The 23,764-nt window shown below is 41.4% G+C and overlaps 1 protein-coding gene across 1 annotated transcript in view; it reads right to left on the bottom strand.

The window, feature by feature from the left end:
- LOC132383331 (CUB and sushi domain-containing protein 1-like) overlaps positions 1 to 23,764 on the bottom strand; it is a 474,994-nt gene that overhangs the window by 331,508 nt on the left and 119,722 nt on the right. The window lies entirely within an intron of this gene.

Raw genomic sequence — 23,764 nt, 5'->3', positions numbered from 1 at the left:
TTTATCCAAGTTAGCAACATACCACAATAATAATTTATCTTTTGATTCCAAAATAATGCTGGTCATTGAGGTACAAAAAATGGATGTGAGATTTTAAAGGAATTCCACCTGCTGGAAATAACAAGTTATCTGCTAAAATTTTATCTTAATCTACAAACTTGATTGAATGACAAAGTTTGTTTCCTTTATACTGATAAACAAAAATAGTATCAAGATATTCTTGGAGTATTTCCATCTCCAGTGGATGGTATCATCTACTTTCTCCCAGCAGCAATCATTTGATACCTTCAATTGCATTTATACACCACCAATTTCCTGATTGTAAAAATAAGATTGCTGGACAAGATGCTGGAAATCTGACTTCATTAAAACATATGGGTCATCAGTTTTTTTAAAGAAATCCTGGCATACAAATCCAACTCTACTTAAAGAGTGTGCTGAAATGTTCATTGTGTTCAGTTCAGAGCAAGTTCAAGATCTGGAATGGTTCGCACTAAAAAAATACACTGTCTGGTCCTTCATCCCCAGACTGGTCCAATTTGGCCTTCGCTTGCAATGGGGATGTGTAGGTGGAAAGGGTTTTTGGATGGGGCTCACTGGCACCAATGGTAATGAAGTAGGACAGTCATTGAGTGTAGGTGTAAGAGTTGGATCATGGGAAGAGGTGAAAGGATTGGACCAACACAAGGGATATGGTAAACACATATTTAGATTCAGCAAATGTTGGAAGTTTTGAGTAATACACATAAAATACTGGAGAAACTCTGCTGGCCATGCAGCATCTATAGAAGGGAGTAGGCAGTCGATATTTTGGGATGAAACCCTTCATCAGGAGTGGTGGGGTGAACTGCGAGACCAGCTGCGTATTGTGAGGGAGCAGTTGGGTAAAGAAGGTTGGGATACCTGCACAAACAGATTGGAAGGGATAGTGGAGAGTCTGTGATACTGCAGCTTAAGGGGATGGAATGAACATGGGGTGCAGAAATATATGAAAGGAATTGGGGGGAGCATTGGTGAAGTAAAGTTTTTACTTCAAAGCTTAAAGGTTCAAAGCAAATTTATTATCGAAGTCACCATATACCACTTGAGATTCATTTTCTTGCAGGCATTTGATAACAGACACTTAAAATACTGGCAACGAGGTGTGACAGTACAAGTGATGTGGATTATATGTTAAATTAAGAGAGCAATGCACATCTCTTAATAAATACTGTTCTGTGACAATTCCAAAAATGATGCTGCCAAAATAATTGCGCTCTCTCATACATAAAGGAGATTTTAATGAAGAAGCTTCCCTTTGATTTGGAGCACTACACCGACTTCATCTTATAAATGGACCCAAATTCAATCTTTTGTTTAAAATGGGTCGTAAGGCTTAATTATTAACTCGGTTAGTTAATCAAAGGAACAGAATGAGGTCACTTGGATCATCAAGGCTGCTCTGTCAGTCTTCCAGCTGCACCAGCTGTTATCTTTTTTCAGCCTCTTACTTTTCAAACATATTCACCTTCTTCAAACATTGCAATCACACTCCTGGTCAGTGCATCCTGCATTTTTACAGCCTTTTTATTTCTTTGAAGAACTGCTTTGGAAGGACTATTGTTCTGTTTATTTGTTTGAATAAAAAAACTTATTTATCAGCTCAATATTTATTTTAACAGTCTATTCAGGTAGTAGCCCTTTAATTCCTGAGGAAAATGAGCCATCACTTCTGTTAAATTCATGCAGGATTTGTTCTGGAGTTATTTCCCTACCATGGTGGGAGTACGTGGGTGCGGAGGAGGAGGGTTGCATCACTGGAGGATTACATAATAATCCGGCTTTTACCTGCAACTGCTAGTAGGTCTGTACTGAACATGCAACACGACCAGTTTACTTAGCAGTAAGTATGGGAACTCCATCAGCAGTCAAAATTAACATTCTATACTTGGAAATAGTCATTATCCTACACGTTTCAATAAACTCCATCTTGCTAAGAACTGCCTGCTTTTACAGCTTTATGCATTTCTCCACACTAAGTGGATGATTTCTGATTCCGCTGACAGCAAACTCCTTCAAAGGTGCTTTGGGTGCATAACTTCTCCTGTGTATGTTCAAGATCCTGCCACCACTCATAGCTCACTGTTGGAGTCCAGGTTCCTTTGAAGGACCTACCCTGACTGCCAACGCTAGCCCATCGTCTTGTCTGATGTTTTGTCTAATGCTCTGTTTGCTCTTGAAGTGCCTTCCCACTGAGTGATGCTTTATGCAAATAACTTTCTGGTATGGTAGCACATTTCTACTGCCAGCTACTTGTTCAGACTTTGAACTTGCATTCCTGCTTACCAATGCCCACTTTCATTGGCAGCAAAGATTCTATTCCTCCTGATTTATAATTGATTTCACTTTGATCATAGCTGTTTTTTTACTCTATTATATTTGGGCATTGATATTCTACCTCACAGAACTATCTTTGCGTCTACTATACAATAACATTTCACTGGGAAAATAATCACTTTTCAAAGTTTGTAGAGTGGCCGATTGTGACTCAGTGCCAGCTCTTAATGCCTTGATCTAACTCTATGAATAATGTCTCCCCAACACTGAGTTTCTTCTGCTTTCTCCACAACAACACTCCCTAGTTAAATGATAGTTCTGCTCACTACTTAGATAGCCGGAACAGGAGATAGGCTTTCTATGCAAAAGTCTTCTTCATTTACATGAAATATTGCAGGGCAACTTCACCGGTACAGAAGAATCTCTTGCTCTTTAGGAGTTTATTGAAGCTGCTTTACAGCGGACGTATTGGGTACTTCTTGCCCAGTGATATAGCTAACAAAAGACAACCCCAGTACAAATAGAGAAGAAAGAATGTTACATTAATATTTTCCAGGGCTATTGAAATGAAACTCTGCATTCAGTGTGGTTTCCAATAGATTACTCAATCCAGCTTAATTGTTGTTTCGTATGATTTCTCGCCTATAATATTTCCCACTGCAAGAAGTGATGATTAGCTTATCTGTGACATCTGTAGATATGAGAAATCTGCCATTTTCTATGTGTATGCCTTGATAAAGCCTATAATGTTATATGGCTAAATATGGATTACTTCTGAAATATATTAGAAATGTCACTCCTGAACAAACCTCCTGCTGTCACCATTTACTTAAAATTTCATGTTTCTGCTGGAAATTCCTTCTTCAACCTTGTCACATTGTAATTACTGTCCCCAGTCAATGCTTCCATAGTCAGTGATGATGCTCTACCATTGTAGGTCGTGCTTCAGAGAAAATGTAACCCCTCAACCAATTCAACCTCCTTGTTTCCAGAACCAATGAATATTTCACTATTTAGAAAATAATAAAAATGTGCAATAATACTGTCTGCAAATAAAAAAAAGCATTATACATGACTAAAATAGTTTGAAATACCTTGGCAAATCAAAAATCTTACCCCACTTCATCTTAAGAATGCATTCCATTTCAACTTCCAGGGTACATACAGTACTGTGTCAAATTGGCAATGCATCGACTTTGTCAAGTGTATCACACATTACTTATTTAGGCATCATCGCTCATTATTACTGGTAGAAGCCCCTATTTTCAACTGAGTAGGTTCTGGCTGTTAGACCTGCAACTGCAGTTTCCCATCCATTAACCTTCACAGGTCCAAAGATGAATTAACTTTACATGGCATGCCTATCAACATGTTGTATATGGCTAATTAATTAAGACTGCATTTTAATTATGTAATTAGAATAGCTTTAATCAATAATTTGCTATATGCAGTATATGCTCACAATCCAGATAATATGAAAATATCCCCATTGAGATAATATTTCCTTCACAGTTGCCTTTGAGGTTCAATCTCACCAAAGCAAACTGAAATCTTCTCTGCTTCTTTCCAAAGTCCATTTTCACTTGTAATATTCATATTCTTCACACTTTGTTATTCTACCATACATTTTCATGTTAAGATTATTCTAGTGCAAAATCCCATATGGAAACTATCAATAAAATTTTATTCTTTCATAATACTCCAAATCATTATATTGCATTTTCTTTTCCCTCAAAAGCATTAATCTTTACAGCATTTGAGATTGGCTCTCCACCTCTGCGAGAAGTATTTTCACTTTCCCAATTAGACCTCTGAGGTGGCTTTTTTCCCCCCCTGTCTGGCTTCTTTCAAGACATTCAGGACTCATAGATATCTCAGCTGTGATTACTTTTTATATCTATAGTTAAAATTTTTTAATTCATAAATTTCATATAAAACCCAAATTAAAGCTCAAACTGTCAAGCTGATCAACACCGCCATGCCCATTAACCCGCTCCACCCACCACCAGTACACATCAGCTATTCCTGTCCACAGCCCCTCAGCACCTTTGATTTCTCCCTCCAGGCACCTCAAATCACACACTCCGCACCTCATACCTACACCGACGGTCAATCATATGCCTTGCTGCAACTTAGTAGAGTTCCTCTTCCCACAAGTCACTTTATCATTTCTTGTCAGTTGTGTACAGATACTCCTACACCTTCATGTACATACAATTGGACTATGCATAGAAGCTGATCTTTTATATCCCCAGATATGGGTAAACAGCCCCACTACCTTGTGGGCAGTCTCGGAAGAGACGAAGGCTACAGGAGAAACCCAGACAGCAAGTCCGGTGTGGAGCCCCTCAGGCGGCGGCTGGAGATCATTGAATATCCTTCTGGCAGCTCCTTCAGCCATATTCATACAGTTATGTGTTCATTGGATAATATATACATATATTTTATATATATATATATATATATATATATATATATATATATATATATATGAGAGAGGGAGAGAGGGAGAAAGAGAGGGGAGGAGAGGGGAGAGAGGGGGAGAGGGAGAGAGGGGGAGGAGGAGAGAGAGAGGGGGAGGGAGAGAGAGAGAGGGGAGGAGAGGGGGAGAGAGGGAGAGAGGGGGAGAGGGAGAGAGGGGGGAGGAGGAGAGAGAGAGGGGGAGGGAGAGAGAGAGAGGGGAGGAGAGGGGGAGAGAGGGAGAGAGGGGGAGAGGGGGAGGGGGAGAGGGAGAGAGGGGGAGGGAGAGAGGGGGAGAAGGGATAGGGGAGGGGAGGGAGAGAAGATTTTTCTGTGTTTTTAAAAAATTATGTTATTCTTATTATTTTTTTATGCTGTACTGGACCCAGAGTATCAGTAATTTTGATCTTTATTCTCATGTATTGAAGAATGAAAATAAACAATCTTGAATCGTGAAATTGGATGCATGGATATCAAATCATACATCTAATAGAAATCATAATTTTAATAATTTGCTTCACTGCATTGCAAAGATAATTACACCATCTCTTTTGTTTTACTGTAACATGGATTCATGTTCATTCCTATTATGCTCATTTGCATTCTTTATTTAATTAAAAATTATAATCTTGACAGTCTTCAGATCCTTTAAACTTTCAGTGTTTCTTCCACAGAACTTCTAACCTTATCTATTGTTGCACAATATCCTTCAAAAGAGAGATGGTGCATTAGATTTTAAGCACAAGAGAGTTGTGAGTGAAAAACACAAAGTTAACATGAAGAAACTAGAATACAATTAATTTATTGACATATCAAATATACAATAAATATGAACATATTTCCAGCAATTCACAAACAACACTGTTATTGTTTCCACCAGCAATTAACTGCTGCTGACTAAATAATGGAAATGTTATGTTGAAGTTGTATGAGATGCTGCTGAGACCTAATTTGAAGTATTGTGTGCAGTTTTGGTCACCTAACTACAGGAAAGATACAACAAAGTGCCAGGTCTGCAGGACCTGAGTTATAAGGAAAGATTGAATAGGTTAGTACCATATCCTTTAGAATTTAGAAGATTGAGAGTAGATTTGATAGAGGTATTCAAAACTATGAGGGGTATAGATAGAGTAAATTGAAGTAAGCTTCTTCCACAGAGGTTAGGTGGGACTACAACCAGAGGTCATGGGTTAAGGGTGAAAGGTGAGAAGTTTACGAGGAACATGAAGGGAAACTTTTTCACTCAGATGGTCATGAGTGAGTGGAAGGAGCTGCTCGGACAAATGGTCCATTCAAGCTTGATTTCAACATTTAAGAGAAGTTTGGATAGTGCATGGAGAGTAGGGATATGGAGGGCTACGGTCCTGGCGCAGGTCAATGGGAGTAGGTCGTTTAAATGGTTTCAGCATGGATTAGATGGACCAAAGGGCCTGATTCTGAGCTATCCTTCTCTATGACTCTAAATATGACTTACATTACAGCATACTGCCATCAAAAATATGACAAATTAATTCTAATCATGACTGCATTAAATGTTCTCACACTACTCTCATGTCTATTCACTTGAAAAGACCATTTCTATTGGACCATGAAAGGCCCATCAAGCACACTCTAAGTCTATCCATTAAACATGAGTGCGGCACACAGAAATAGAAGGCTTTCAATGGATTCTGCTTATGCACAATTGCAATGGACTTCATAATTACCATGGCTCCCTCACACAATTAAGTGGGTAAATAGTAACGTGCTTCCACTGTGAGATTCTAATCTCAATGGTACCTCGAATATATCAGCTATGTCAAGTGTCCTTGAATGCTTCAAAATGTATGCACGATTACTTTTCTCATGGAAGCTGTAATCCAACAAACTGTACAAATCAAAATCAAACTTTTCCACTAAAGGAAGATAGACAATTACCCCACAAAGAGTGTTCCTGAATGACAGGGATTATATTACACTGAATCAAGCAGTCAAATTTCATTTTGCATTCCACGGTCCACCACTTGTAATGCACAGCGGATCCTGGCCATGAGCGGTGATGCCTTGTCATACGCAGTGCACACTTGTTCATCACTGCAATGTTTGTTCAGTGACATACTAGTTGTCCGAATTTGGCTGTCAGGCAGGAACGGCCAGCAGTCTTCAATGTACCTACAAAGCTGGCTTCTGACTGGCTTAGAGGAGAAGTCAGCAAGTCACCAAGACTTCCGTTACAAATGACACAAGGTGCATCCATTGTAGTTTATTAATTCGCCTTCAGACTCACCCCCCACTGTAATTCCCTATCTGCTTCCCCCCAACTATGCTTGAAATTTTATCCTAAACTGAATCTGTAAACTAAGCCTGCAAATATCTGCTTTAGTAGCTGCAAAAATTGCAATTACCCTCAAAAATCACATTTTCAAACAGTGATTGCTTTCGTAATTCCTTAAAAAACAGTTCTGTGTTACATACTCCTGAAAATATTCAGGGTAAAGAGGGGATGATTGCAGTGAACTAGACTCAACATTGATTTGGAGTGTATGTTAAGTTTTTTTGATTAAAATGCTAACTACAGAAAATAAGTAATAGTATTTATGAATGCAACCACTAAGAGCACAAGTTGGCCATTAGACATCCTAACCTCTTCCCCCCAAGTCTGCTCTTCCCTCTACAAAATCACAGCTGACCTTTCCCATTTCCACTTTTCTGCTCTTTCCCTGTATCAATTAATCCTTTGGTACATGGACTCTACTACTTCTGTTTTGACTGCAATTGATAATGGAGCTTCCTTTACACTCGGGGGTCCAGAATTACAAAGGTTCACCAATTATTTCTTGAAGAAGCTTCTCTTCATTTCAGTCTTCTATGGCCTCCCCTCTGTTTTGATCTTCAGTTCTAGATTCCTTGGCTAAGGGAAATACCATCCCAGAACTGACTATCAAACTGCTCTAGGATTTTGTACTGCACCTCTACTTCCTTTGAATTCTAATATCCCCTCATAGATTGACAGGAAAATTCTACAAAAAGTAGTGATATGGCCCAGTCCATCATGAATAGAGCCCTCCCAACCACTGAGCACATCTACATGGAATGCTATCACAGGAAAGCAGCATCTACCATCAGGGACTCCCACCACCCAGGATATGCTCTCCTCTTTGCTGCTGCCATCAGGAAGAAGGTACAAGAGCCAAAGGATTCACACCTCCAGTTTCAGAAACTGTTACTACCCCTCGACCATCAGACACTTGAACAAAGGGGATAACGTCACTTGACTTCACTTGTCTCATCATTGAAATGTTCCCATCAACCTAAAGACTTACTTTCAAGACTCTTTATCTAATGTTCTCTATATTTATTGTTTATTTATTTATGTTATTTTTTTTTCTTTTTGTATTTGCATAGTTTGTTGTCTTCTGCACTCTGGTTGAAAGCCAGTTCATTCATTGATTCCATTGTAGTTACTATTCTATAGATTTACTGAGTATTCCTACAAGAAAATACATCTCAGGGTTGAATGAGCTGACATATAAATGTATTTTAATAATAAAATTTACTTTGAACTTTGATCTAACAGACCAAGAATCAGCCTGATGAATCTTTGCTACTCCCACTCTGTAGCAAGCGTACCCTTCTTTAATTATGGCAAATGTAATTGCATACAACACATTAAAGTTCAGTTTTACCATGGTCCTGCATCATTGCAAATGGCAGAAAGCATGGACCACCTCACAACCTCGCACCTATCAGTCACCTTCGCCCTCCAAGTAGAAGAATTTGTGGTTCCAACATTTTGCATCTCAGAACCTACAAAACTGGAGTAGAAGCAGGTCCTCCTGGGGTGTTCTCCAAGGAAAAGATGCAATATACTGTGCTATATCCTCGAATGATAACAGCCAATATATCTTTTAACTTCCTAACTGCCAGTGCACCTGCACGGTAGCTTTCAGTCAAAACAAAAGACAATCTGCAGATGCTGGAAATCCAAGTGACACACACAAAATGCTGGAGGAACTCAGCAGGCCAGGCAGCATCTGTGGAAAAAAGTAGTCGACGTTTTGGACCGTGACCCTTCAGCAAGACTGGAAGCTTTCAGTGTTTTGTGCACAAGGACAACCCTGACCTTTCGAACAGCTGTGCTTACCAGAGTTCGATCAAAGATTAATGCACAACATCCATATTAATGCAAAGTGATAAATGAAGTTCATTTGCAAAAAATAATCCGTAAATGCAATTGTTACATATGTGTCTTGTGAGGGAGGGCTGGGAGGGATTTGATTTCAAATCCTGGACAACTGGGTCTAAGGCTAGCCAGCATCTGGATTCAGGTTCGTCAGAGTATTCCGGTTGATTAGCCAGTACCTGTCATGCCTCTATAGGATAATTGAATTTTCAGTTATTTGCCTCACCAATAAATACTAGGAAGGAGTAAAGGTCAATCACAGCTTTCAACTGGAATGTCCCTGGTCCTTTCTTAAAGTTCAACGTAAAGCCAAAAGTCAAGAAGTAGTTTCCCATCTAAGTTCATTCCTTGTACAGGGCATATTCTATTAAACAATCTCTCACACTGTTGTATCTATTATATAAACTTAAACACGTTTAGTTATATCATTAGACCTACTCTGTAAGAATGGGGCAAACTACAACACAAATATAACAACATGCAATATGACACTGTTTCTAACTATGACCTTTGTCATTGTAGCATTCAGTGCTGGATTGGGGAACCCAGCCACATTAATAGAGCACCAGCTGAAAAGGCAGGAGAACACAATGACACATGGACAAGAAGAAACAGACCTGCAAAGCAGAATGACTGAAAGAAGATGTGTGAGCTGAATCCCAGCACACCATCGCAGCAACTTTAAAAAGCAATTTGGATAGGTGGTGGCAATATGTTTTGCTGTCAGCTACAGGAAACAATGATCAGGAGATGCTTCCTTCAGCCTATTACAGTATTCACTTAATTAAGTTCATGCCCACTACCACTTTATGCTGTCCTGAAAATTTCATTAAAAAAACACTGGTTATTTATGATTCATCAGGTTGGGAATTTGCATGGAAATCACGGACATGGTGATAAACTGAGTTGCCAGCAGAACGAGATTCAACTAATAATTTGTTTTAACGACCTTTTATTTTTGGTGCTCTGAATTAGAATTCGTGAACTACTGAAAAGACTATTAGCATGACAAGGCAACCACAGGCGACCTTCCCTTTTAGTCGCTATTCATTAAGTAGTTTCAAAAACAAAACACACTTTCACTCACGCTGATGTGCTTCTTAAATACTTGGTATATCATGAATTGAAACGTGAGGAAGAAGCTGTGTTTCATGGGATGTAACGCTGTCTACCTGTGAAGCACTGCCAGCTATTATTTGAGTTTCTCACTATTTTGTACTCATTTACAAAGAAAGCAGAGTATGCCTTTCTGGCCCTTTGAGCCGTGCCTGAAGACATAGGAGCAAAATTAGGCCATCTGGCCCACCGAGTCTGCTCCACCATTTAACCATGGCTGATCCTTTTTTTTCTCCTCCTCAACCCCAGTTCCCAGCCTTCTCCCTGTAATCTTTGATACCATGTCCAATTAGGAACCTATTAATCTCTGCCTTAAAATACACCCAACGACCTGACCTCCACAGCTGCATGTGACAACAAATTCCACAAATTCTCCACCATTTGGCTAAAGAAATTTCTCTGCATCTCTGTTTTGAAAGGGTGCTCCTGTATTCTGAGGCTGTGCCCTCTTGACCTGGAATCTCCCACCATGGGAGACATCCTTTCCACATCTGTCTAGGCCAGGGGTCAGCAACCTTTACCACTGAAAGAGCCACTTGGACCCGTTTCCCACAGAAAAGAAAACACTGGGAGCCGCAAAACCCGTTTGACATTTAAAATGAAATAACACTGCATACAACGTTTTGTTTTGCCTTTATGCTATGTATAAATAAACTATAATGTCTTGCATTTATGAAATTGATGAACTCCTGCAGAGAAAACGAAATTACATTTCTGCATGCAACAAAAACATTTTGAACTCCGAAAAAAAGACGTTGGGTTGAAGGTTACTTTTAAGTAAAATACTCAACGTCTATTTGAGTCCTTCTTGTATTTATGAAAAACGCCAAACTTAAATTTGCCGCCAGCAGCAAACCAAAAATAACGTCAGCCAGCTGTCAACCTGAAAAATAAAAGGACTATTTCACTGAACAATGAAAACATATGAATATACGTAAAATAATACGCAATTAAAATATTTATCATACTTCTTCAGGTTGACTCACACCTGACAATGCAGTCGTATTCAGTAGGGATGGATCGATGCTTAGGGGAGTGACCGGGAAGGATAATGTGTTTTTTTCCTCTCTGAACTCACAGAAGCGTTTCTCAAATGATGTTTGCATTGCGATGATTGCAGAATGTAAATACTCCGAATTTATCATGTCGTGACATTGTTTGAACTCTCTCAAATTGGGGAAGTGAGACAATGTGCCTTTCTGTAAATCCCTGGCAAGCAACGTCAACTTGCGCTCGAATGCAAAACATCCTCCAACATGTGCAGGGCTGTACGTCCTTACCCCGTTGAAGAGCTGTGTTCAGCGTGTTCAGGTGCGCTGTCATGTCTACCATGAAGTGTAGCTTTTCCAGCCACTCTGGCTGTTCCAGCTCAGGAAAGTTGAGCCCTTTGCTGCCCAGGAAAGTTTTCACTTCTTCCAGACGCGCGACAAAGCGTTTCAGCACCTCCCCTCTGGACAGCCAGCGATAAAAACACGTTGTAGCGGTTGCTACACGCAGTCAGTAAACTGCAGTCAAAGATAGCTTTATTCGAACTAAACAGCCTTGCTTTTAAGCCTCCCTCAACCCGCCCCCCATGGGCGCGGATGCTGCAAAAGACACGTACTCACAAACCCCCGTAGGCTATCTCCCTTAGCCTGAACGCTGGCTAATTGTGAGCCGGTTCGGATGTGTCAGGAAATGGGTCGCCACAACGTCTTATTTAGATTGTACAAGATCACCATAATCTTCAAATTTAGATTTACATTTCAAAAACTAACAAACTAACATAAAATACATATTAATTAAATACTGACCATGTAGCGGTGTGCTACACACAGCGCTAAAATTACGACACGGAGTCGGTAACTGCAGTCGAAGGAAAAAAACTTTATTCGAAATCTTCAGCCTCACTTTTAAGCCTCCCTCAACCTGCCCCCCCCCCCCCCCCATGGCGCAGAGGCTCCAAAGCTCTGTGCTCGCAAACCCCCGTAGGCTATCTTATTGTGAGTCGGTTCGGATGTGCCAGGAAAAGGGTCGCCACAACCAATTATTTCCCAAAGCAACAGGGAGCCACAGCACAGACGTAAAAGAGCCACATGTGGCTCCGGAGCCGCGGGTTGCCGACCCCCGGTCTAGGCCTTTCAACATTCGAAAGGTTTCAATGACATCCTCCCTCATCCTTCTGAAGTCCAGCAAGTACAGACCCAGAGCCATCAAACCCTTTCATTCCTGGAATCATCCTTATGAACCTCCTCTGGACCCTCTCCAATGCCAGCACATCTTTTCTAAGATGAGGGGCCCAAAACTGTTCACAATACTCAAGGTGAGGCCTCACCAGTGCCTTATAAAGCTTCAGCATTACATCCTTGCTAAAGATACTAGGGTTAAATCAGGGGATGTCGCCCAGCTTCCCCTGATTTAACCCTAGCCTAATCATGGAAGAATTTACAATGATCAATTATTCTACTGACTGGCAGTTCTTTAGAATGTGGGAGGAAACCTGAGCACTCGGAGGAAACCCATGCGTTCCATGGGGAGCATGTACTCCTTACAGGAAACTCTGGATTTGAACTCCGAACTCTGATGCCCCGAGCAGGAATAGCATTGCATTAACCATTACGCTACCATGGCTCAAAGTTAGCTCTCAGGAGATGCTGTAGTGAAGGTCGTGCATTGGTGCAATCCTTAGGGATGATCCAAAGAAAGAGAACTACCTTTCCACTGGAAGGAAGAGCGTGGATTTTGATGCTCGTGAGCTCTTGGTCCCACAGAGAGTACCGGATGGCAGCTGAGCCTGGCTAAATTCTGCAACCAAGCAATAGACTGTGCATTTCAGGAATGCCCTGAAGATCAAGAGTTGGTACATCATTCCTCCTGTTCCACCATTGCAATCTGTGACATCTCCAGGGCCAGACCTCAGACATAGTGAGGTTATCCTAAGTGTGCACACTCTCAGCTTCAAACTAAAATTTCTAAGCACTCACAAACCAGAATGAAGCAGTTTAAGTTTTGCTTTCAGTTTATTCTTTATTTTTCTCAATCTTAGCATTTTAATGAATTTCTGTTGATTAATTTCTCAATTAATTTCAAAACAGAAACATGTTTATGCAATTTATTAAATAGAACATAGAATAGTACAGAGTTTATAAACTATCCCAAGATCAAACTAACCCTTCCCTCCTACACAGCCCCACATTTTTCCATCATCCATGTGCTTATCTAATTTTTTTAAGTGTCCCTCATTTATCTGCCTCTACTACCACCTCTGGCCGAGCGTTTCATACACCCACTGCTCTCTGCATTTTAAAAAAAACTTAGCTCTGACGTCCCCCCAACACTTTCTTCCAATCGTCTTAAAATTAGTGACTTGGGTCCTCAGAAAACATCTCTGGTTATGCTTGAAATATCATCTTGTGCACCTCTATCAATTCACCGCTCACGCTCTTTTGTTCCAAAGAGAAAAGTCCTAGCTCGCTCAACCTCTCCTCATAAGGCATGCTCTCATGCAGGAAGCACACTGGTAAACCTCCTCTGTGCTTCCCTAAAACTCCCACTTCCTTCCTTGTGGCCGGCACCGAGCACAACATTCTAAAGATTTTATGGAGCTGCAACATGACCTTGAACTCAATCTCCAAACTAAATGAAGGACAACGTTGAAAGTCTTCTTAACAACCTCATCAACCTGCATGGTAACACTGAGGGAACTATGGACGTTGACCACAAGATCCACCTGTTCCTCCATACTGCTAAGAACCCAGCCATTAAACCCGTATTCTGCCCTCAAATTCAAATTTATTATTTAGTGTTCCAGAAAACGTTTATTCCTATTGCAACTATTTATAAATATTTCTAATTATCAGAGGTGTTTAGGCTTAACAACCTTGGACTATCGGGGTGGTCTACTACAAGTGACCTGGGCACCATTTGATGCTCATTCACAGATGCTCCTCCAAGTCCTTTCTGACTACCACAAAATGCTGATGTATTTTAAATCCCAGGTTCTTTTATGAGTCAGGGATGAGGCTTAAAACTTATCACTTAATGATCATTAATTAATTAATAGAACAATGAAAACAGAAAGGAGTCTTACTATTTGAATAAAAGCTAAAGAAAAAGCTGGAGCCTAACAATACAGCTACTTTTATATCCAAAACTAAGAAAATTCCAGAGACAAGATTAATCCAATTAGAAAATACTTTAAAAATACAATAATAAAATCAGCCAATGAGAAAATACTTATTTAGAACAAAGAAGCTTCCAGAATTATACTATGTATAGCCACTAGAGGCATGCAAAGGCTACTTAAAATACTAGCAGATAATTAAAGCTAACCTGTTGAATCCAGCATTACCAAGCACACATTTACACTAATCCTAATCCTGCACTATTTCTATTATACTTACTCCCAGTCTCACAGATTCTATCACTTAAATGCACATATAGAGCAGTTTATAATGGCAAATTAGTTCACCGATCTGGATCTGTTTGGAACGTGGGAGGAGCCAGAGGAAACACACGTAGTCATAGGGAGAAGGCGGGAATTGAACAGGCATCAGTCAAGGTTAGGCATTGGAGCTGTGAAGCAGCATCTCCACTGGCTGTTTCATTGATCAGCCCTTGTGAACACTTCACTTCGATAGACAACTACAGTAGTGACAACTTGAACTTGATGCGACGTGTCCGTTTTGCAAAAGATTAGTGCAGCTTCATTGGAATTGCATGGGTGGAGATGAGTTGGCTCTAGCAGGATCACATCTAGATTTACTTGCAAACTACCCCTCTGAGGACCATCTTGCAAAAGTATTAACCACATTTCTAAGATGAACCCAGAAAAGGTAGTGGTTTCCTGACTAGTTCTGCTCCCACCTGGGAATAGAATTAAACACAACCAAGTGGCAAGCTATTTAAAAGTCTGGAATATTATTTTCAACAAGCTCATTGCTCACATCGGATTGATAATGTCTTTTGCCAAACTTGTATGTTGCTAATATCAGTTTTAGGAAACATTCTTTTCCTTAAGCTGATTTTAAAAGGGAAATACCTCCTCTGATACCTCTGCACCATCAGCCACAAGCGGAACTTCCTGGTGGCCAAACAGTTTATTTCTGATTCCTATTCCCATTTTGATGTGTCAGTCCATGGTCTCTGTTTGTGCTAAGATGAAGCCACCCTCAGAGTGGAGGAGCACCACCTTATATTGCATCTGGGTAGACTCCAATCTGATAGCATGAATATCAATTTCTCCAACCGGTGAACAAATTTTCCTCCCCTCTTCCTTTATTTTCCACCCTGACCTTTTACCTCTTCTTACTCGCCTATTACTTCCACTGGGTTCCTCTCCTCCTTCCCTTTCTCCCATGGTCCATTCTCCTCTCCTATCAGATTCCTTCTTCTCCAGCCCCAGACCTTTCCCACCCACATGGCTTCACCTATCACCTTCCACCAAGCCTCATTCCCCTCTGTGGTGAACTACATATACATATCTGGACACGCCCCCCTGCTGACTGCTCCTGTGGCCCCGCCCACTGACCATGGCTCCTCCCACAAACCCCGGTCTAAAGGCGATTGATGCCTGAGCCCGGACCTCAGTCTCCAGGATGTAGTATGGTGGTCAACTACTGCTTGTTCCTTCTTCCAGTCAATAAAAGCCAATATCTCGCCTTCACGTCTCAGAGAGAGTTATTGATGGTGCATCACTCTCCACCCAGCTTTTTAATTCTGGCATCTTCCCCCTTCCTTTTTGGTCCTGAAGAAGGGCCTCGCCCCGAAATGTCAACTATATTTATTTCCATAGATACTAATGTTACGAATGCACCACAGCTCTGAGGGGCCGAAGGGGTGGGGGAGCCCCCTCCTTTGTGAGAATTGCAAGAGCATTATTGGGTTGGTTCAGAGGACCCAGGAAATGAGAGGGACCTGGCCATTGTCTCCTGGAGACAACGTTTGTGGATTGGGGACTATGCTACGTGCAAGCCCTCGGGCAAAATGGGCTGGTTGAGAGAGAGATTGCATCACCCCAACCTGATAAAAGATAAAAGGGGGGGTTGTAGGGACAGCCCCTCAGACGCACCAGAAGAAACGCTAGCGATCCCGCAATAGCGGGAAGCCATTTGAAGGAAGCCATGTGCATTCGGTTCCCTTGCCTGGGGGCTGGTGGCTGGTACCACAGAAAACGACTTGGAACTAACAACGGGGAACCAACTCCCCCGACGTAACGGATCGGCCTCATAAAAGTCCCGGGCAAGTTTAAAACCGTCTCTCTCTTAAACCCAAAAGCTGCAGCTTGAAAGGACAGTGACTTTTATCTTTCCATCGGACAATACAATATCCCCTAGACAAACGATAGAGCTATTGCTTAATTGATGATTATTATTATACCCGCGTTTTTTCGATTGAGTATTGACGACGTATTTTATCTGAATGTCTGTATTAATCTTATTTTTGTGCCCCTTTATAAATAAAGACTTTTAAAAATAGTACCATCAGACTTCAACGGGCCTCTCTATCTTTGCTGGTAAGTGACCCAGTTACGGGGTTCGTAACACTAAGTTCCTCCAGCATTTTCTGCATGTTACGTCCTCTGATTTATCACCTCATTTAGACTATGCGACCATAAGGCTTTGGAGCAGAAGTAGGCCATTTGGCCCATTGGGTCTGTCCCGCTATTCAATCATAAACTGATCTAATTCTTCCAGTCATCCTCACTCCCCTGCCTCCTCCCCATCCCTTTCCCTGGCCAATCAAGCACCTAAGCTGTTCTTCCACATCACTTTGTTTCCTTGCCATGACTCAGCACACCTCAAGCATAAAACACAATAGGTCATAATTTTCTAACTGGAGGACTTGCTCTTCAGTTTAGTGGGTTTTACATATTTTGTATGGCAAGTTGCTGGAAGTGGGAGCTGAGAGTGAGAACGGGCATCTGGGCTTTAAATGAAAAATAAAAAAAAACAAACTGGGAATCTCAGCAATCAGATTTCAGCCCTGTAAAGCAAACAGCACGGGGGGTGAGAAGGAAATGTATGTTTGAGTGAATAACTTCAGAGTGATATTGAGCGCAGAGAGAAATAATGGAAAAGAAAGACTGGATTACGGGAGCTGTCGGCAGTGGCTGTGATTATCCATTATTATGTTAAAAGAATCGTCAGCCGCACACCATTAAGATAATGCAAGAAAGTGTCTTGATCTTAGTGGTTAATATTTTGCATTGGAAATCATGCTCCAAAGCTAGTTATGCTGAAGATGTCTCTGATGTCCTTACACTGAGGAAACAAGTGACTGCTATCGATGCCCCTTCTGCACTTAATTGAATTCTTTTACTCTGGAGGGCTGGGAAGATTGGAACACTGAGGACATTTCCAGAGAAAGTTGATAAATATTTGAGAGTGGGGGAACACTATGTGAACTGACACAAAGGAGAAGATGAAAGCTGAATCAGCATGAGCATATTAAAAAGGAAGAGCAGAATTGAGGGGTCGAGTGGCCTATTCTTGCTCCTATTTTCCTATGAAGCAGTGGAGCATTAAAGCACTGCATGTCATCACATGTGACATGGGTTTGCATACTGTTATGAATGGAATAGATTAGATCAATATTATTTGTCACATCTACAGTGCCTATAAAAAGCATTCACCCTCCTCACCCCCCCCCCCCCCCCCGGAAGTTTTCATGCTTTATTGTTCTACAACATTGAATCTCAGTGGATTTAATGTGGCATTTTTGACACTGATCAACAGAAAAATACTCTTTTGTGTCAGGGTGAAAACAAATTTCTATAATGTGATCAACATTAATTACAAAGATAAGACACAAAATAATTGATTACACAAGTATTCACCCCTTTAATATGACACATCAAATCATCACTGCTGCAGCCAATTGATTTTAGAAGTCACATAATTAGTTGAATGGAGATCACGTATGTGCAGTGAAGGTGTTTCAACAGATTGCAGTAAAAATACACCTGTAACTGGAATTCCCAACTGCTGTGAGTCAGTATCCTGGCAAAAACTACACCATGAAGACAAAAGAAAATGAATAAGCAACTAACTATGCAAAAAAAGTTATTGAAAACCACAAGCCAGGAGATGGATATGAGAAAATTTCTAAGTCACTGTATATCCCTTGGAGTACACTTAAGTCAATCATCAAAAAATAGAAAGAATATGGCACAGCTATAAGTCAACCCACAGCAGTCTGTCCTCAAAAACTGAGTGACCGTGCAAGAAGGGGACTAGTGAGGGAGGCCACCATGAGACCCATGACAACTCTGAAGGAGTTACAAGCTTCAGTGGCTGAGATGGGAGAGACTGCGCATACAACAAAGGTTGGCCGGGCGCTTCACCAGTCGCAGCTTTATGGAAGAGTGGCAAAGAGAAAGCCACTGTTGGAAAAAAAAAATCACACACAAAATCTTGGCTAGAATTTGCCAGAAGGCATGTGGGAGACTCTGAAGTCAGCTGGAAGAAGGCACTATGGTCTGATGAAACCAAAATTGAGCTTTTTGGACATCAGACTAAACATTACATCTGATGTAGGCCAAACACCACACATCATCAAAAACACACCATCCCTACCATGACACGTGGTGGTGGCTGTGGGGATGCTTCACTGCAGCAGGACCTGGAGGGCTTGTAAGGATAGAAGGTAGAATAAATGCAGCAACATTCTGGATAATCCAGGAGGAAAACTTGATGCAGTCTGCACGAGAAATGCAACTCGAGAGAAGATTTGTTTTCCAGCAAGACAATTATCTCAAGCATAAAGCCAAATCTACACAGGAATGTCTTAAAGAACATAAGAAATAGAAACAGGAGTATGCCATCCAGACCATCAAGCCTGCTCCACCATACAACAAGATCGTGGCTGATCTGTCCGTAAGCTCAGCTCCATCTACCTGCCTTTTCCCCATAATCCTCAATTCCCATATTATGTAAAAACCTACCTAACTGTATCTTAAATATATTTAGTGAAGAAGCCTCAACTGCTTCTCTGGGCAGAGAATTCCACAGATTCACCACTCTCTGGGAAAAACAGTTTCTCCTCATCTCCATCCTAAATCTTTTCCCCTGAATCTTGAGGCAATGTCCCCTAGTTCTAGTCTCACCCACCAATGGAAACAACTTTCCTCCTTCTGTCTTATCCATCCCTTTCAAAATTTTGTATGTTTCTATAAGATCCCCCTTCATTCCTCTGAATTCCAGAGAGTATAACCATAGAACAATAGAACACTACCAGCCCTCTGTGCTGTGCTAACCCATATAATCCTTAAAAAAGTACTAAACCCACACTACCCCATAACCCTCCAGTTTTCTTTCATCCATGTACCTGTCCAAGAGGCTCTTAAATACCCCTAATGTTTTAGCCTCCAGCACCATCCCTGGCAAGTCATTCCAGGCACTCACAACCGTCAGTGTAAAAAAAATTACCCCTGATGTCTCCCCTAAAATCCCTCCCTTAATTTTGTACATATGCCCTCTGGTGTTTGCTATTGGTGCCCTGGGAAACGGGTACTGACTATCCACCCTATCTATGCCTCTCATAATCTTGTAGACCTCTATCAAGTTCCCTCTCATTCTTCTATGCTCCAAAGAGAAAAGTCCCAGCTCTGCTAACCTTGCTTCATAACACTTGTTCTCCAAACCTGGTAAATCTCCTCTACACTCTCTCCATAGCTTCCACATCCTTTGTATAATGAGGTGACCAGAATTGAACACAATACTCTAAGTGCGGTCTCACCAGAGATTTGTAGAGTTACAACATGACCTCTCTACTCTTGAACTCAATCCCCCTATTAATGAAGGCTAGCATCCCATAGGCCTTCTTAACTACCCTATCAACCTGTGCAGCGACCTGAGGGATGTGTGGATTTGAACCCCAAGGCCCCTTTGTTCATCCACACTCTTAAGTATAGTCCTCATAGGTTAACCCCTTCATCTCTGGAATCAACCTGGTGAACCTCCTCTGCACTGCCTCCAAAGCCAGTATACTCTTCCTCAAGTATGAAGACCAGAACTGCACACAGTACTCCAGGTGTGGCCTCACCAGCACCCTGCATATTGGCAGCATGACCTCCCTGCTCTTGAACTCAATCCCTCTAGCAATGAAGGTCAACATTCCATTTGCCTTCTTAATATCCTGTTGTACCTGCAAGCCAACTTTTTGCGATTCATGAACAAGCACTCACAAGTCCCTCTGCACAACAGCATGCTGCAATCTTTCACCATTTAAATAATAATCTGCTCTTCTCTTATTCCTTCTGAAGTGGATGATCTCACACTTACCAATGTTGCATTCCATCTGCCAGACCTTGGCCTCTCAATTAACCTGTCTATATCCCTCTCCACATCCTCTGTACAATTTGTTTTTCCAGTCAGTTTAGTGTCATCAGCAAATTTTGCTATGCTACACTCAGTCCCCTCTTCCAAATCATCAATGTAAATGGTAAACAGCTACGGCCCAGCACCGACCTCTGCGGCACCCCACTCACCACCAACTGCCAACTGGAGAATCACCCATTAATAGCAACTCTCTGCCTTCTACTGGTTAACCAATCCACTATCCATGCCAATACACTTCCTCTGACTCCATACATCCATATCTTATTTATAAGTCTCTTGTGCGGCACCTTATCGAATACCTTCTGGAAAACCAAGTATATGACATCCACCTGTTCCCCTCCATCCACTGCACTAATTCTGTCCTCAAAGAACTTCAGTAAGTTTGTCAAACAGGACCCGCCCTTTCTGAGTCCATGCTGCGTATGTCTAATGGAACCACTCCTTTCAAAATGTTTCACTATTTCTTCCTTAATGACAGCTTCAAACATTTTCCCGTCTACAGATGTTAAACTAACTTGCCTATAGTTGCCTGTCTTTTGCATAAATCCTTTTTTAAAAAGTGGCATGACATTTGCTGTCTTCCAATTCTCTGGGACCTGCCCAGAGTCTGCAGAATGTTGGTGAATGATTACCAACATGTCTACTATAACCTCCGCCAATTCCCTCAGCACCCAGGGATGCATCCCATCAGTACGAGGGGACTTGTTCCTGCAGGCCTTCTAGTTTTCTCATCACTATCTCTTTAGTGACAGTGACCTCACCTCCCATTTCATCGATAACATCATTCTTTGGCATATTAGACATGTCCTCCACTGTGAAGACCGACACAAATAGTCATTAAAAACAACAAAGTTAATGTCCTGGAGTGACCAAGTCAAAGTTCAGACCAAAATCCAATTGAGAATTTGTGGCTAGACTTGAAGGGGGCTGTTCACTCACAATCACAATGCAATCTGACAGAGCTTGAGCAGTTCTGTAAAGAAGAATGGGGAAACATTCCAGTGTCCAGATATGCAAACGTGACAGAGACCTATCCACATGGGGGGGGGGGGGGGGGGCAGTCTGTAATTGCTGCCAAAGGTGGATCGACAAAATACCGATTTGAAGGCGGTGAATACTTATGCAATCAAGTATTTTGCGTTTTATATTTGTAATTAATTTGGTACACTTTTCAATTAATTTGAAAACTCTTTGGATCTGTTTTCACTTTGGCATGCAAGGGTTGTGCTGTGCTGCCCACAGACATTGCCACACTTTTGCTGCCAACATAGCATGCCCTAACCATACATCTTTAGAATGTGGGAGGAAACCAGATCACCCAGAGGAAACCCGAGTAGCCACAGGTTGAATGTACTAACTCCTTACATATAATGATTGGAATTGAACCCCAATCTCACAACTGACACCATAAAGAGATGTGCTAATCACTACCTTACCTTGCTGTACTGTGACTTTCATGAAATGGGGTCACCGTACTCTCCAGTCATTAGTTTTCTACCTACGCGCAGGCTCCCATGTCTGTCAGTGGAACTGTCTGAAGTGTTAAGAAAGTTCAATACATCTTTATAATTCTAAATCCATTTCATATTTTGCATCGTTCCTCTGATGCTCTCAGGCATATTCAAAGCAGAAATCATCTGTGAGGATTAATTCACTAATCCTTCAATTTGAGTCTGGTCTATTTTCAATCTCCCTGTGCTTCATAGCACCTCACAGCTCAAAGTGCGCAGGGAGGTTGTCAAGTTTTTTCCCAGGCAGCCAATATAAGGGTGAAGGGGAGGTGTGGGATGGGTGTGTAAAGTTTGCTGGTTTAGCACTTTTCTTAGGTACACTACTCAGTCTCTGCCTTAATGCACTTAACCATGAAGCATGCAGTATGGTGAACCAAGTATATTAGTTATGCTCACTGCGGAAAAAGTGCTTGCAATGCACTTCCAAACCTCTGCACCTATAAATTCATTGCACCGCAAACAAATGCAGGAAACTTTGGAAATATTCAGCAAGTCAGCATTTATAGGAAGTGAAACGGAGTTAAAATTTTCAGGTCAAAAAACATGCGTCAGACTGACTTGAAATGTTTACTCTGTTTCTGTGAGGAGCTCTGCTTTTAAATTAATTCTTCCTAGTTGCTTTCACCATGGAAAGAACCTGAAGTAAGTGAGCTCAGAGGCAGAAACAATGATACCCTGCAGGACATCAGCATTACCAAGGAGGAGGTGAAGGAGGCTCGATAATGCACTAATGGTTGATAAATCTTTGGGGGCTGACCAGCTGTTTCCTAGGATGTGAAGGGAAGAAATTAAGGAGATTGCTTGAGTACTGGCAGGGATTTTTCCAACTTCAATATCCGCAGTTGACACACCAGAAGACTCATGGATAACAAATGTACTTTAGTTTAAAGCGTTTATCCGCAAATAGTCAAGAAACAACAGGCAAGTTAGCATTATGTCAGTGGTAGTAAAATGATTGGAAGGGATTCTGAGAGACAGGGTTTGTGCATTTGTAAGGAGAAGGTCTATTTAGGCATAGTCAGTGTTGTCAACAGTGTTGTTAGAAAAAAATTTGACAAGTCAATTGGTAGTCTGCTCTGAAAGGTAGAAGGACATAGAATTCAAGGTGAGCCCACCAAATGTGTGCAAAATGGGCCTTCTGGTAGGAGAAAAAAGGTTGTGATGAAGGTGCTTTTTGGGGGTGGTGTTCTGTTGTTTTATAGAGTAATAATTTAGATTAAAATGTAGGTAGCATACGAGACCTAAATTGGTGGGTTTAGTGCACAGTGAAGAAGATTGACTATAGTTACACTCTCGAGTCATGGCCCCACCACCTCGACTCTGTCAAGCTCTGCCTCAGTTTTGCTGCATCGAATCACAACCAAGTCTGCTCCAGCAATGGCGAGCACTGGCTCATTCCCCACTCTCAGACCTGGGCCCCACTGCGTCAATTTGGCCCATACGTGCCACGCCACAGTTGTCTCGCAAAAATGGCAGGTTGTACGATGCGGTTCCAAAGCTCGACTCCAAAACGGGAAGTTACAGGGTATTGATTGCGACGACCATATCCAAGAAAAAGTAAGATTAATGCAGTAATTTGTTTTATTTGCCACCAGCAAGTCAATGCTATGCTTCACCAGTGCTATCTTAAACTGGAAATTTTACCCAGTAAGAGTAGGATTAGACCATTTGACCTCTTGAGTATGTTCTACCATTGATAAAACTCACTGATGATATGCTGTACTGCAGTGCTATTTCAGTCTACCATGTCCCTATCTCTGACTATGATATTACCCACTAATTATCAGTCCATATTTTAAAGGAACTCAATAAATATGCATCCAGGTACAAAAATCCAAAAATACACCACCCTCTCCCTAAATTTCAGTCCTCAGTGACCT

Source organism: Hypanus sabinus, chromosome 30 (assembly GCF_030144855.1).
Source record: "Hypanus sabinus isolate sHypSab1 chromosome 30, sHypSab1.hap1, whole genome shotgun sequence".
In the NCBI taxonomy this organism is placed as follows: domain Eukaryota; kingdom Metazoa; phylum Chordata; class Chondrichthyes; order Myliobatiformes; family Dasyatidae; genus Hypanus; species Hypanus sabinus.
The sequence above is the reverse complement of the archived record's forward strand: the minus strand, read 5'-3'. Positions and strand labels throughout refer to the sequence as shown.